Genomic DNA, 14,953 nt, shown 5'->3' on the forward strand with positions numbered 1-14,953 from the left:
TATCCAACAGAATATCCAACTGTATTGAGTTGTCAAAGCCGGTTAACTCCTGCACTAAAGAAAATGGCTCAAAGAAAATGGCTCACTAGAGACCAAGTTCAACAAAAGTTTCCTCATCTCATGGAGGAACTCAACGCAATGGAGACCATTGCTTCCTAAGGGGGGAGGAATGATCCAAGTGGATATTGGTGGCCACCCAACTATTCCACTTGGACCCCCACCATTGTTCTGGCAATTTTTTGTTTCGGTTTCCTTAATTGTAGCACAATTTGCTATTTTTGGCAGTTTTTCGGGTCCTAAACTTCCGAAGCCATTTTGATGCCCTAAACGATGTTTTTTTTTGCAATATTTATTTGGGGGATTTCATTGAGATCGCATTTTTAGTTATATTTCTTGGAGAGATCTTTCCAATGAGGTATCATGTGCATCAAATGGAGATAATATGACCAAGTTACGACCTCGGGAAGTTGGCTGCCCAACTAACCCCAATGGGGCCCATAAACTCTCGGTGTTACATTTCCCCGAGTTAGTGTTTTGGTTGTTTATGGTTTTCTCTTATTGTTCAATAATAAATAGGCCCTTGAGCCTCATTGTAACTCAGTTCAGAGGAATGTGGCTGCCACATCTCTTCTTAGAGATAAGCTACAATCCTCCGAGATAGTCTCATTTCCATTTTATTTGTAAGAATATTTCATTATTTGATATTAATGAAAAGAAGTGTTATTTTTGTTGTGTCTCTGTATTTATGGTTATATATGTAATTTTTTGTGTTCCTATTTAAATTCGTGTCAGAAATCCACTCTCCATAAATGTGCAATCCATCCATAGGCCCTCAACTGATTGCATGCACCATTTGTACAACTCGGAAATTTATACAACTAATAGTACATTATCCCTGAACTATAATATCAACTAGGTCTTCCTCTGAACTAACATGCATGAGTTATTTATGAGTGAATCTTCAGTTAAATAGTGTGGCACTGAGAATGCACTATTTCCCATCCCCACTACTAGACTTCCTCCAACAGTTAGAACTAGTTTAACTCACTATAACTTAGTTAGACTGAGTTAATTAATTACAACTCAAAAAAAATCAACCTGGGCCCCTAAAATTTAGGGATCACACTACATGACTTTAGATAGACTTCCAACTCAAATTTCCTAAGTCAATTTAACTTAACTAATTATTACAAGTTTCTATGAGAATAGAATGTCAATTTAATTCAAGGACAAATTAAATTGGAATGTCTTGTTGCTATTTTTAACAATTATGTCGTCTACTTGATTTATCTAACATGGTATGTTTACATGTTTTTTGAATGTTTTATTAATTGCATGATATGAGTGTGTGTCTATAATATTGCATGAAGGAATGATCTTGTTTTAAGATGGTTGTACAAACACACTATGTTCTTAGTTAGCTAATATGTACTTGAGTGTAAGTAGGTGCTAGTTGTAGTATTATGATTAATGACTATGAGTAGATTATGACATGGTTATTAGTCTTAGTAAATGTTGATTTCAAATTAATAGATATGATGTTGTGATCTTTGGAACATGTGACTAACATGTGTGAACAGTTGTAGGGAAACATGCTTGGTATTAGCGCAACAAGGTAATATTTGATCTATTTATATAACTAACAGTTGGGTGATGTGATTGTACATAATAAGACTCAATTGCAACAAGGTAAAATTTAAAAGAAAAGAATTGTGTGAGAATTCCTTTGGCTATGTTTGGAAATTTCACTTCCAAACGAATGAGTGATTTGAATGAATACAAGAAGCCTTCTTAGACTTGATTTTGTCTAACGTTATGTGGATATGTGCTAGATTCATGAACATGTATTTGAAAGGTATAATAGTTGGTTTCTAGTTATAGCTGGATTCGTCAAGGAATTGGAGTCCCTTGATAGATGGCATGGATGTGTTCAATTACAAGGAAACGTCCTTGGCACAACAAGGTAAGATAACTAGTACATTGTATATTTATTATGCACTTACAGTTATGTGTTTATGGTAGTATGATGTAGGGAATTGCATGGTAAAAGTGACTTCCATGAAATCTTGAAGAAGATTCGGGTTGAGCTTTCGCTTGGAGGCATTGGGAATCCATGGGGATTGAGTCATGGTGTTTGTTGCTAGTTTTGTGCTTTGTGATTTTTTTGCACCTAATTTGCAGATTTCTTTTTTAATGTCTGGTGCATGATCATGCCACTTTGATTGTGGTGTCATATTGATATTGGCTTTTCATGTTGGGTGTGGATCCTGATTGTTCAAATGTTTCTTGTTTCAGTTGCATCGGAATCTCGTTCCTAACGGGGCGGTAGCATTTCCCGTTTAATCGTTATTAGGGGGATTCGGGGGGGGGTGGTGGCGACTTTTATGAGCCCCTCTAGGTGGGGGTTCAGGGGAAGTGCCCCTGAAGCTAAAAATAGATGAAAAATTACCTGGTAAAATATTGTAATTTCATAGTCAATATGGGTCGTTCATTAGGCAAATGATTTGACGGTAGAAGTTATGTTAATTTAGGGTTTTTTACCCTAGAAGGAAACCCCTGGTTTATATGAGGGAATTGTATTGTGGATGTGTATTATTCAGAGAGAGAGAGAGAGAGAGAGGTTGTGTGAGAGTGAAGAGGAAATTACAAGCAATCTGTTGTAGGTTGTATCTCTTCATTTTTCTAGATAATATAAAAGGAAGGACCGGTTGTTTCTCTGTGGATGTATCCCAAAAATCCCAAATTGGGTGAACCACGTATATCTGTGTCTCTTTCATTTTATGCATTTTTGTATTTTTGTTTCTGTAATATTTTGTGTATTTCATTGCTCCTTTAATTAATTTCTAAAAATTGGTATTAGAGCCGAAGGTTTATTTGGTTGATAAACTCGTAGGAGAGAAGGGTATTTGGTTCAAGTGGGAGCAATGGCAAAATATGGTAGTTTTAGGGTCGAGAAATTTAACAGCTAAAACTACTAGCTGTGGAAGATGCAAATGGAAGATTATCAGTATCAGAAATATCTATACCTACCATTGAGCAGAAAATCAAAGAAGTCGACGAGTATGACGAATGCAGAATGGGAGATTCTCAAAAGAAATGCACTAGGAACAATACGGTTGTGTCTCGTAGCATCGGTGATATTCAACATTTCAAAGGAAACGACAACAAAATTTTAATGATGGCATTGGCCAAACTATATGGAAAACTCTCATCCTTAAATAAGGTATTTATTATGTAACGTTTATTTAGTATGAAGATGTCAGAAGGTGGATATGTTAATCATTTAAATGAATTTACCATGGGTATCAGTCAATTAAGTTCTATAGGGGTAAATTTGGATGATAAAGTTAAGGCTTTGTTATTTTTATGCTCATTGCCAGAAAGTTGGAATGGCCTAGTTATGGCTATTAGTAACTCTGTCTCTAGACCTAGTACTTTAAAGTTTGATGATGTTGTTGATGCCATCCTTAGCGAGGAAATAATACAAAAAGCTCCGGTGAGACATCAGGTAATTCTTTGACTACAGAGACTAAAGGAAGAAAAATGGAAAGAGAAGCAGCCCAGGAAATCACAATAAGTGAAGAAAGGGAAAATCTAAATCCATATCATGGATAGTGTACTGTAAATGCGTGAAGAAAGGACACCTAAATAAAGACTGTAAATGTCGGAATGGAAAAGAAGGAGATGGACAACAAGAGAACAATCATGAAGTGAATGTGCTAAGTGATCTGTTGCAAGATGCTTTGAATATTATATCATTAGAGAATATTATTGATGCATGGGTGGTAGATTCAGGGGCCTCATTCCATGCCACACTTGATAGGAAACATTTTCACGGCTATGTTCAAGGAGATTTTGGATAGGTTTGTCTGGGTGATGATAAACCTTGTAAAATAGTTGAAATAGGTAAGGTTTTTATAAAGAAAAAATGGAAACCAATGGCTATTGAAGGAGGTAATGCATGTTCCATATCCGTAGAAAAGTATGATTTCAGCAGGGTATTTTGGAGGTGAAGGATGCATAATTACTTTTACAGACAAAACCTAGAAGGTCACTAAAGGAGGCATGGTAATAACAAAAGGAGAAAAAGCCGGTACATTATAATTATTGAATAGTATTTATAATTCTACTAATTATTTAACCTCCATGGGAGTAGATATGAAACTCTAGCATCATATGCCCGAGAACATGAGTGAGGAGGGGATGCAAATTCTTCACTCAAGAAATTTGTTTCTAGGTTTGAAGCATGTTGATTTGGATTTTTGAGAAAATTGTGTTTATGGAAAACAGAAGAGAGTCAAATTTATCAAAGTTGGGAAGGAAAAGAAGAGCAAAAAAAAAGAGCTTGTGCATAAAAATGTATGAGTACCTACTCAGGTATCATCTCTCAGTGGCTCTTGCTCTTATGTTACTTTTATTGATGATGCAACTAGGAAAACCTATATTTATTCTATTCGGAATAAATCTGGTGTATTTGATACTTTCAAGAAATGCAACACTTTGGTTAAGAATGAGATAGGAAAGAAATTGAAGTGTCTTAGATCAGAAAATGGAGGTGAATACTGCAACAAGGAGTTTGATAACTATTATTTAGAGCATGGAATTCATAGAGAGAAGATAGTTCCAGAAACACCACAGGAAAATGGTTTGTCAGAAAGGATGAACATGACAATCATGGAGCGTGAAAGGTGCATGAGATTACTTGCAATATTTCCCTTACAATTTGGGGCAGATGTTGTATACACTGTTGTTTATCTAATAAACAGAGGGCCTTCAAGTTCCTTGGATGGTGGTATTCTAGAGGAGGCATGGACAGGTAAAAATGTAAACTACTCATTTTTAAAGACTTTCAGTTGTGAAGCCTTTATCCACATCAATAAAGAAAATAGAACAAATCTTGAGAAAAAATCAAAGAAATGTACATTTATTGGATATGGTGTAAATGATTTTGGTTATCACTTATATGATTATGAAAATCACAAAATCATTAGTAGCAGAGATGTGATATTCAATGAAAAAGTCTTGTATAAGGATCAAATGCCGAAAAAAGAATGGGAAAAAGAAAACAAAGAATACACAGTGCTTGATGATATCATAGAAGAAGTAAAGGTGTATGAAAATCATAATGATCAATAACCACAACAACAACAGGCACCTCAAACACCTGAAAGTGGTGTTAAAAGATCTACCAAGATAATTAGACCCCCTGAATGATACTCTCCTTCATTATATTATGTAATGTCAACTGATTTTGGTGAACCGAAAAGATATGAAGAAGCAATGCAGGTAGAAATAAGGAAAAAGTGGGAGCAAGCCATGGAATAAGAGATGGACACCTTGATGCATAACTAGAGTTGGGACTTATTCAAGTTACCTGCAGGTAAAACAAAATTGTAGAATAATGAGTTTACAGGTTGAAGGAACAAGATGGAGGTAAACAGAGGTATAAGGCTAGACTTGTGGTGAAGGGGTTTGCACATAAGAAAGGTAAAGATTTTGATGATTTTTTTTCTCTTGTCATTAAAATGATTTCAGTTAGAACTATTTTAAGTTTAGTGGCAACAAAATATTTTCATCTTGAATAGTTAGATGTAAGGAAATCCTTTCTCCATGGGGATTTGGAGGAAGAAATATATATGAAACACCCATAAGGGTATGAGGTCAAAGGGAAGAAGAAGTTAGTGTGCAAATTGAAGAAGTGCTTGTATGGTTTAAAACTGGCTCCAAGGCAGTGGTATTTAAATTTTGATAGGTTTATATCTGAATAAGGTTATACTACATGTCACTCTAACCATTGTGTTTATCTTAAAAAGAAAAATGATGGTAGATATATTATATTGCTACTATATGTAGATTACATGTTTGTTGCAGGGTCTAACATGTAGGAAATAAATTTTCTCAAAGGAAAATTGGAAAATTCATTTGTAATGAAGGATTTGGGTGTTGCAAAACAAATCCTTGGTATGAGAATAACTAGAGACAGGAAAAATCATAAATTAACATTATTTCACAGTGAGTACATAGAAAAGGCGTTGGAAAGATTATGCAGAATGCAAAACTAGTTAGTACAACTTTGGCTAGCCATTTCAAACTAAGTAAGGAGATGTGTCCCAAGAATCCAGAAGATATGGATTATATGTGTAAAGTTCCATATGAATCAGCAGTTGGAAGCTTAATGTATGCAATGTTTTGCACAAGGCTTGATATTGCACATGTAATGGAAGTTGTAAGCAAGTATATGAACAATCCAGGAAAAGAGCATTAAATGGAAGTGAAGTGAATTCTCAGGTATTTGAGAGGTACCACAAATCAAACATTATGTTTTCGTGGTTCAAACCTTTCTCTATAGGAATATGTTGATGCAGATATGGCAGGTAATAGGGATAACATAAGGATCACCACAAGGTATGTGTTTACTATAGGTGGAAAAACTATCAGTTGGGTTTAAAAATTACAAAACATTATTGAACATTCAACAACAGAAGCAGAGTATGTTGCTGCTACAAAGGCTAGTAAATAAATGATTTGGTTACAAAGGTTTATGGATGCATTGGACAAGAAGCAAGGTATTGGTAGGTTATACAGTGACATCCAGAGTGTCATTCATCTTGCAAATAACTCAACATTTCATTCCAAGACAAAACATATACATCTCAAGTACCATTTCATATGGTCAATGTTGGAAGATGGATAGTTGAAGTGGGAAAAGATACACACTAGCTAGAATCCTGTAGATATGTTAACAAAGGTTGTAACCAGGGAGAAACTGAGATTCTACTCAGTTTCAATTAGTCTTCAAGTATGATGGTGAAGATCAGAAACATCCAACAAGTGAAGCAACAATAGCATTTATATAATAAGTTTCCGAGTGGGAGATTGCTGTGTGTGGAGCATGATTGTTTAGAGGTTTTTTGTTTCAGCCATGTTGGATCCCCATTCCTAATGATGTGGAAACACAACCTATTTAATCATTTTCAAAGGGGTCCAAGGGGGCGAGGGCGATTTTTATGAGCCTCCCTTAGTGAGGGTTTGGGGGCAACGCCCCTAAAGCTAAAAATAGATGAAAATTTGCCTTGTAAAATATTGTAATTTCGTAGCCAATCTGGGTCATTCATTAGGTGGATGATCTGACGGTAGAAGTTATGTTAATTTAGTTTTTTTCCCGTAGAAGGAAACCCTCAGTTTATATGATGGAATTGTATTGTGCTTATGTTTTATTCTGAGCGAGAGAGAGGAGGTTGTGTGAGAGTGAAGAGGAAATTATGGTGAATCTGTTGTACATTGTATCTCTTCAAATTATTGGATAATATAAAAGGAAGGATTGGATGTTTCTCTATGGACATAGCTCAAATTGGGTGAACTAGGTATAACTGTGTCTCTCTTGTTTTATGCAATTTTTTATTTTTGTTTCTGCAATATTTGTTTTTTTTTTTCCGAAGAAAAAGCGAACTTTTTATTAAGAAAAAAAGAAAGTTACATTGCATATGCTGAGCATTTCCAATACACAGATGCTAAGAAGCATACCGAAAGCTGCCACATGGCCCAAATGCTTTAGCACCCCACGCAACGTTAGAGAACTAACGTGCACAAAGAATAAGAAAAGAGAAAGAGAGGAGAGAGAGGAAAGGGCAGAAAAACTGAAAGCCGGCAACTCAACAGGTTTTTCTCCCCTTTTTCTTTTCAACCTTGCGCCACTCGCCTTGAGTGGGCTCGATCGAAGCAATGACCAACTGAGTTTCTGTATTCTGTGGACCTGTTTCTTTTTCTGAGTCTGAAGTATCTGAATGGTGATGCCGTTTGATGCCTCCCATGCTTGGATCCACGCTTGTCATCTCTGCCTGATTTTGGTGAATCTTTATGTTCTTGTTTGCTGATGTAGTAAATTTTCCGGAGACTGAGGACAAATGTTCCTGAATGTTTGCCGAAGGTGAGGCATCCGTGGCATTCTCCCCAATAGGATCATTCTCCCCAATAGGATCATCCTGTTGTTCATGTGTGGAGTTGAGCTCCCCCTCATCCTCTATTTCTTCTTCTGGGTTCACTGTGCATTGCCAACCTCTTGGTTTGTGAACTTGTTTCTTGTTTCTTCTGTTTTCTCTTTTATTAAGCGGACAGTTATTTTGAAGATGTCCTGTTTGTTGACAGCCTCGACATCTGAAGGCCGTGTTTTCATAATCAAGAGGCTGTTTCCACTGAGAGTTGTTATGTATCAGAATTATATTGTCAGGAAGCCCTTGGCTAAGGTCAACCTCCACACAGATTCTGGCAAAGGTGTGAATGCATCTTTCTATTCTTTCCACATCTTGCTTGATGAATGTACCTATGGCATTCCCTATCGCTGCAAAAGCATTTGGGAACCAGAAATGTAAAGGAAGGTTGTGGAGCCTGACCCAAACCGGCATTTTGGAAACCAACATTGTGGAGGGGTCAAAATCCGGGAACCAGGGGGTCATGAAGAGACCAGCATTGCCCCAGAACCATGGCCCCTCATGGAGGGCAAAATCTTTTTCCTTAACCGAGTCGAATTTTACAATAAAAAAGCCTTTGGAGCACAGATGGATGTCACAATTTGGGGTCCATGTGGAGAAGATCCATTGTCTTAAAGCATCTGTTTTGGGCCAAAACCCGTTGAATCTGCATATGACAGCCATTGAAGAAAGATCAGAATGAAATTTTTTTACCTCAGGCAGGTCGATTTGCAGAACAGGATTCTGAGATCTTTGCTCCACAATATAGGGACCAGGAAGGTCTGGAGTTGGAGATGGCTTGTTTTTGACTTCCCCCTTCCCTTTGACAACATCTTTAAAAGAACCAATGCCTTTAGGGCCTGGACCAGGGCTTCCTCCTCTCAGCCTTGTGCTTACAAAGATAGTTGAGTCTCGACCTATGCCGTAGTGCTGTATTGTAAAATTATCCTGCAGGATTTTGCCTGCATGTATCAAGCTTAGCAGATTTGATGGGATTCCTAAATCTGCTTGAATTTCATCCTTTAAATTTTTTAACACTGTTTCTATCCAGATTTGCTTGCAGATAGATTTCCCTGACAGGGATCTGATAAAAATCTGAATGCGATCTTGTTCTGGGTCCTTGAGGCCTAGCTTAGACTTTTTTCCCCCTGAAACTGTTTCTGTTTGGATCTCAGAGGCGTACAGGGGGGCAGGATCCCCAAAGCTATTTCTCCTGTGCTCAAGAAAAAACACCACAGGTTCTGTTCGAAACAGGGGAATCCTGTCCTCTGGATTTGTGACGCTTTTGGAGGGGATGACCCTTAGCCTAGTGGTCTTCTCCGCCTGAGGATCTTGCTCTCGCATCTGATTAGATGAGAACAGGAGGGCAGCGGAACACGAGAACCACAAAGCACTGCCCAAGCCTCAACCTTGCAGACCTATCTTCCCCTTTAAAAAAAGCCGGAGGAAAACAGATCGATTTTCCCTCCCTAATACAAAACTTGAAACTGTATCTAGGTGAGAAAAATCCCCACAAATATGCGGCAGAAAGAAGAAATACTCGTATTTTCCCACAGCTAAGAGCAGACACATTCGGGGAAAACTAATAAATAGACAATGGCAAAGGAAAAACCGCGGAAGGAATGTTACCCACGCACCAGCGTCTTCATCATTCGACGCCCCCAATAGCAAGTGAAAGCAACCCTTCGCAGCTATGGGCTCGCATCTTTGAGCTAAACCAAGAAATCCCTTCTCTGGTTTTTGACTGGCCCCAAAACAGGGATCATCCATACGCTCCCCTCCATGAGAAAAACTCGGAGCAGCATTCCATATCTCCAAGAATCTCTCCGACCGGGAGCTCGATCTGAGGCCGCATAAGCAGATGATCTTTTTAGAGATTTCGAAACCCAGGAAACCCCAGCCGCCATAGACCGCGACAGAGGAAGGAACCCAGGCGAAGGAGCCGAGCTGCCGAGGGAAGGAGTGCGAAACCCTAGCAGAAGCGAGCGCCATTTTTTCTTTTCAGATTCTGCAATATTTGTTGTATTTCATTGGTCCATTAATTAATTTCTAACATTTCATGGTTTTCTCTTGTTTGCTTCTTGGTCTTGCCTTTTATGTTTTTAGAGTCTTGGGATTTGGTTGGGGAAAGAGGTAGGTTAATGGAGCTAAGGGAGAGCTGAATGAAACCTAGAAAGTAATTTAAGACCTGGATGAAGCTCTGTGCATGAGTAAAGGAAAACCAAAGGCAAGAGTGTGACAACCAATTAGATTGGTTGGGTCCATTGGGATAAATGGACAGTGGTAGGATAGTCAGAAGAAAGGTAACATGAAAGGTAAAGTAAATTGATTTGAGGCATTAGATTCCTTGGCTAATTTGGGAACTCTTGTTCTCATTGTTGTGCATGTTGTGCATGGATAAAGGGAGTTTTCTTAACCTAGACCTTATGATATCTAGTAATTGTGTTGTGACTATGATTATGGTGATGTATATATATGTGTGTGTGTGTCTTTTTCCGACAGGGTCATCAAGGATCATGATTGTTTTATGATAGTGTTTACATGTATATGTGTGTGTGTGTGTGTCGTTGTCTCACAGGGTTGTTAGGGATAGTGATTGTTTTATGCTGATGTTTATATGTATATATGTATGTATGTATGTCATTGTTTGAAAGGGCCATCACAAATCATTCTTGTGGAGGAATGATTGCTTATGCAGGTGAATGGCATGAAGAGGTTCATGTTTTTATGAGGAATCAAGTGGGAAGAGTAGCCCTACTGGTGTTGTGTACATGTTGGTTTTGCAATGTTGTGTACATGTTTTTTATGCAGTGTTGTGTACAAATGGTGTTGTGTATATGTTGTTTATGCAGTGTTGTGTACAAATGGTGTTGTGCGCATGTTGGATATGGGATGTTGTGTAAATATGGTGCTTTGTACATGTTTCATATATAGTGTTGTGTACATAAGGCCTGGTGTGCATGTTGTACATATGATGTTATGTACATGTGGTGTTGTGTGCATGATTGTACATGTGGTGTTATGTGCATATGGTGTTGTGTACATGTTGTACATGGGTTGTTGTGTAGGTGGTGTTGCGTACATGTTGTGCATATGATGTTGTGTACATGTCGTGCATGTGGTGTTGTGTACATGTCGTGCATGTGGCGTTGTGTACATGTCGTGCATGTGGTGTTGTGTACACGTCGTGCTGTGTACACTTCATGCATGTGGTGTTATGTACATGTAGTTTTGCGCACACATTATGCATGTGGTGTTGTGTACATGTGGTTGTATGTACATGTTGTTCAGGTGGTGCCATGTACAAGTGATGTTGTGTACACATTGTGTATGTGGTGTTGTGAGCAGGTGATGTTGCGTACATGTTATACATCTGATATTGTGTGCATGTCATTTATTCTATGTTGTGTGCATGTGGTATTGTGTGCATGTCGTATATGTTGTGTTGTGAACATGTTTACTATGTATGCACATTGTGTAGATGTGGTATTATGACGTGTATTCATTGTGTTGTACTTTGTGTACATATATGTATTACATTGTGCATTGGGTGTAGGTGTATGTATTGTGTTGTGGTGTACAACGACTGTAGTTGTATGTGTTGTGTTGTATGCCAGGTGTCAGTGTATATGTTGTGTTGTATGATGGATGTAGGTGTATGTGTTGTGTTGTACATCGGGTGTAGGTGTATGTATTGTGTGTTTTTGTAATCCATGTGTGGGTGAATGCATGTGATGTACACTGTATGTATGTGTACATGGTTGAAGAGAAGAGAAGCATTGGGTGCTTACCAGATGTGGCAACCGATCCGATGTGTGTCCATAAAAGACAAAAAACCAAAGTAGAAGAAAATGACCAATTGAAGGATAAGTATCAGTATTTTATTTTAGTTTTTAATTATGCATGTGATATATGACTCTTATTTATGATGGTTGACTTTTGAGCTAACTAGCTGTGATATGTTTGTTCACAATGATTTGATCAAACAATGAGTTGACTTGTTGTGACAAGAAGTGAACAAAATCCTAAGTGTACCTTATTGATGAGCTACCAGTGAGGTATGATTTGAATTTTATTTCAATTCATTTTGAATCTAATAACAATTATGTGATTGGTACAAGAAAGCATGAGAATGCCTGGTTGGGTGGTTGGAACTGACTGTAATATTAGCAACAATAGTGAAAGGAGTTGGAACATGAATTAGTATGTTGGTAATGCGTTTCGGAGAAGGGCCATTGTGGGACACTAGTACCTAATGGTGTCCATTGATTTGCATGAGCATGATATGATCAGTATGATGGTTTTGAGACACGTATATGCCTTGGTTTTGGACCTTCCAGTGTGAGGAAACCTTGCAATGGGATGGATCGCTTGGGAAACGGGATGTTGGGGAAATTGGAAGGTGAGTGATTGCATGAAAGGGGGTTACCGGATTGCCCGAGGGAATGTGTAGTAGAGAAGGGAAGGACGGGGGATGGAATTGGTTTTGGTCACTAGCATTTCCATATGGAATCAGATGCACATTGGGACTTTAATCTAAGGGAATTAAAGGTGAAAGATTTTAACCTAAGTCACTTTAATCTCGGTGATTAGGGTGTGGAGGAAGCTGCTACAGCCATTCAACATACGCCATTCAATCTTCGGTGACTTAGGTTAAAATCTTTCACCTTTTGTTAAAGGTACACATGGCGTATGTTGAATGGCTGTAGCAGCTTCCTTTGATCCCTTTCATGTCACTGAGGTGTTTCCTTTGCAAATTTTTGATTCTGCCATCAAACTGTTATATGCGTTTCAAAACAACACCTACAGCAGTTTCGCAGTTTCGTAGCGCGCTACGAAACTGCGAAACTGTTTTAAACAATTTCAAAAACACAGTCTTCATCAATAAATTTGACTGTCTTCAAGTAACAAGGAAGAAGAGATGTATGCCAATTATTGGTAATGAAGACAAAATCCTCCCCATAAGGTCCACTAAAGTGTTCACTGCCTGAAAGATTAAGAATCCTTGGAGTTTCAATAGCTGCCTGACATAAGAGACTAAAACGAAGTTCATTGTCTTGAGTTTTTATTCCTGAACAAAAGATAACTGCCTCAGAAGGTTTATGATCTTCTGCTATAAGGGTATGCTGAAGAGTCAGACATATGTGTATGCTGTTAGGTTTTTGTAAAGCATTTAGATGCCATCCTCGTGTTAACAGAACATCATTCACTTTAAAAATATCGAGCTTATCTGATCCAAATGCAATGACTGTCATGTCTGGTCTTCCCACAACGAATAGTTCTGGAATTTGCTTTATTCCTTCCTGAAAAGTTTTTGATACTTCCATTACTTTTCTCACTACCTCCAGATATCCTTCCTCCCTAACACTCATCATAGCTGCCCAGGCACCAGCAATAAGACCACCAGGTCTGCTTCCAGCAATAGTTGGTGAAACATAAAGACCTCCTGATCACTCCGTTACAGTCACAAATTGTTGCTTTCTGATTTCATGATTGTGATACAGCACAACACTTGTGCCCTTTGGCCCTAGGCCATACTTGTGAGTATCAACTGATATTGAAGTTACTCCTTGAACAGTGAAATCAAAAGGTGAAATTGGATACCCTAACTTGCGAGCAAAAGGAAGCACAAAACCTCCAAGGCAGAGATCAACGTGAAAGTAAATACCCCAGCGCAAGACCAAGTCTCCAAATTCTTCGATGGGAGCAATGATACCATGAGGAAAACCTGGTGCTGAGCCAACAATCATAACCGTATTCTTGTTCAAATAACGCTGGATTGCCTTTACATCTGCTTGGAAATCTTCATTTACTGGTACACGCCATAGCTTGATTTTAAGGTATTGGGCCGCTTTATCATATGCAGAATGGGCAGATTCTGGAATTATCATTTCTGGTTTCATAATTCCCTTCTTGACTTTCATATAATCCCGTGAAGACTTTACTGCAAGTATAATACTTTCTGTGCCTCCCGAAGACATATTACCACAAACTTGTCCTCCAGATGCTTTTTCTCTACTACCAAACATGCTTGCTGTCATTGCTACCACCTCACTCTCAAATCGTGCTATACTTGGGAAAACGCTCAAATGCAGCGGGTTGGTGTGAGAAAACATGGAATATGCTTCATTTATCAGTGAAAAATGTCCTTCGGATTCACTCCCACCAATATACACTGTACCAGAGCATCTTCCTTGCCATCGCACATCTTTTGACTTCTCAAATTTCAACCTTTCTATGACTCCTATACCAAGACCAGCCCTTGGCAGCTCAGTTTGCCAATTTTCTAGTCCAGATTTAACACTAGACTGCATCTTGTCAACAACCTTTCCTTTATAATAGCCCTCATAGAAAGCAGCCATCTGCGTCCATGAGCCAGAGTGACACGCTCAACGAGCATCTTTTTCTGCTCACTATAAAGACTGTCAACATACCCAATTATTCTCTCGGCTTCCCCAGAGGATTCCAGCATTTTCCAGAGTCTCTTTAACTGTATTTGGCACTCGAAGGCCAGAATCTGAGCCAAATTGTGCAATTCATGGCTTCCAATATTCTGTAGACATTGGTGGATCAAATCCTCTAAATCTTCTGTATGTTCATCCATAGATCAAATCCTCTGCGCCTCTCTGGTAACTGCTCTATTTTCTACATGGATGTCTGCCCGTTTGTGGTCCTTCTTATCGAACAACTCCTCGACTACCCATTCTTTCTCAGCAGAAACCGCAAGATAGAGACTTTACATCCTCGGAAATCTGAATTTATAGACTTTACGATACCAATCACCACTGTAATCAAAAGGATTTACATGAGAAGACGAAACAGAATGCTCAGGTAAGTAAGGGACATAGCAACAAGAAGGATCATAGTAATATTCATTTGGACCCATTGAATCGTATTGTTCAGAGCCACTTTCTGGATATGTATATGGCAGGACAGAGGCTCGAAGCTCTGAATTAGTTGAGGATGGCATGGGGTATAACATACAA

General features: G+C 38.4%; 1 pseudogene; it reads right to left on the reverse strand.

Annotated features, from left to right (window-relative positions):
• The window catches only part of LOC149202479 (sphingosine-1-phosphate lyase-like), a 38,039-nt pseudogene extending 23,710 nt beyond the window's left edge, over nt 1-14,329 (reverse strand).
• Nucleotides 14,330-14,953: the final 624 nt, after the last annotated feature.

Source organism: Pinus tabuliformis, chromosome 2_1 (assembly GCF_031772625.1).
Source record: "Pinus tabuliformis cultivar Carrire ecotype Pingquan chromosome 2_1, CPIR1, whole genome shotgun sequence".
In the NCBI taxonomy this organism is placed as follows: Eukaryota; Viridiplantae; Streptophyta; class Pinopsida; order Pinales; family Pinaceae; genus Pinus; species Pinus tabuliformis.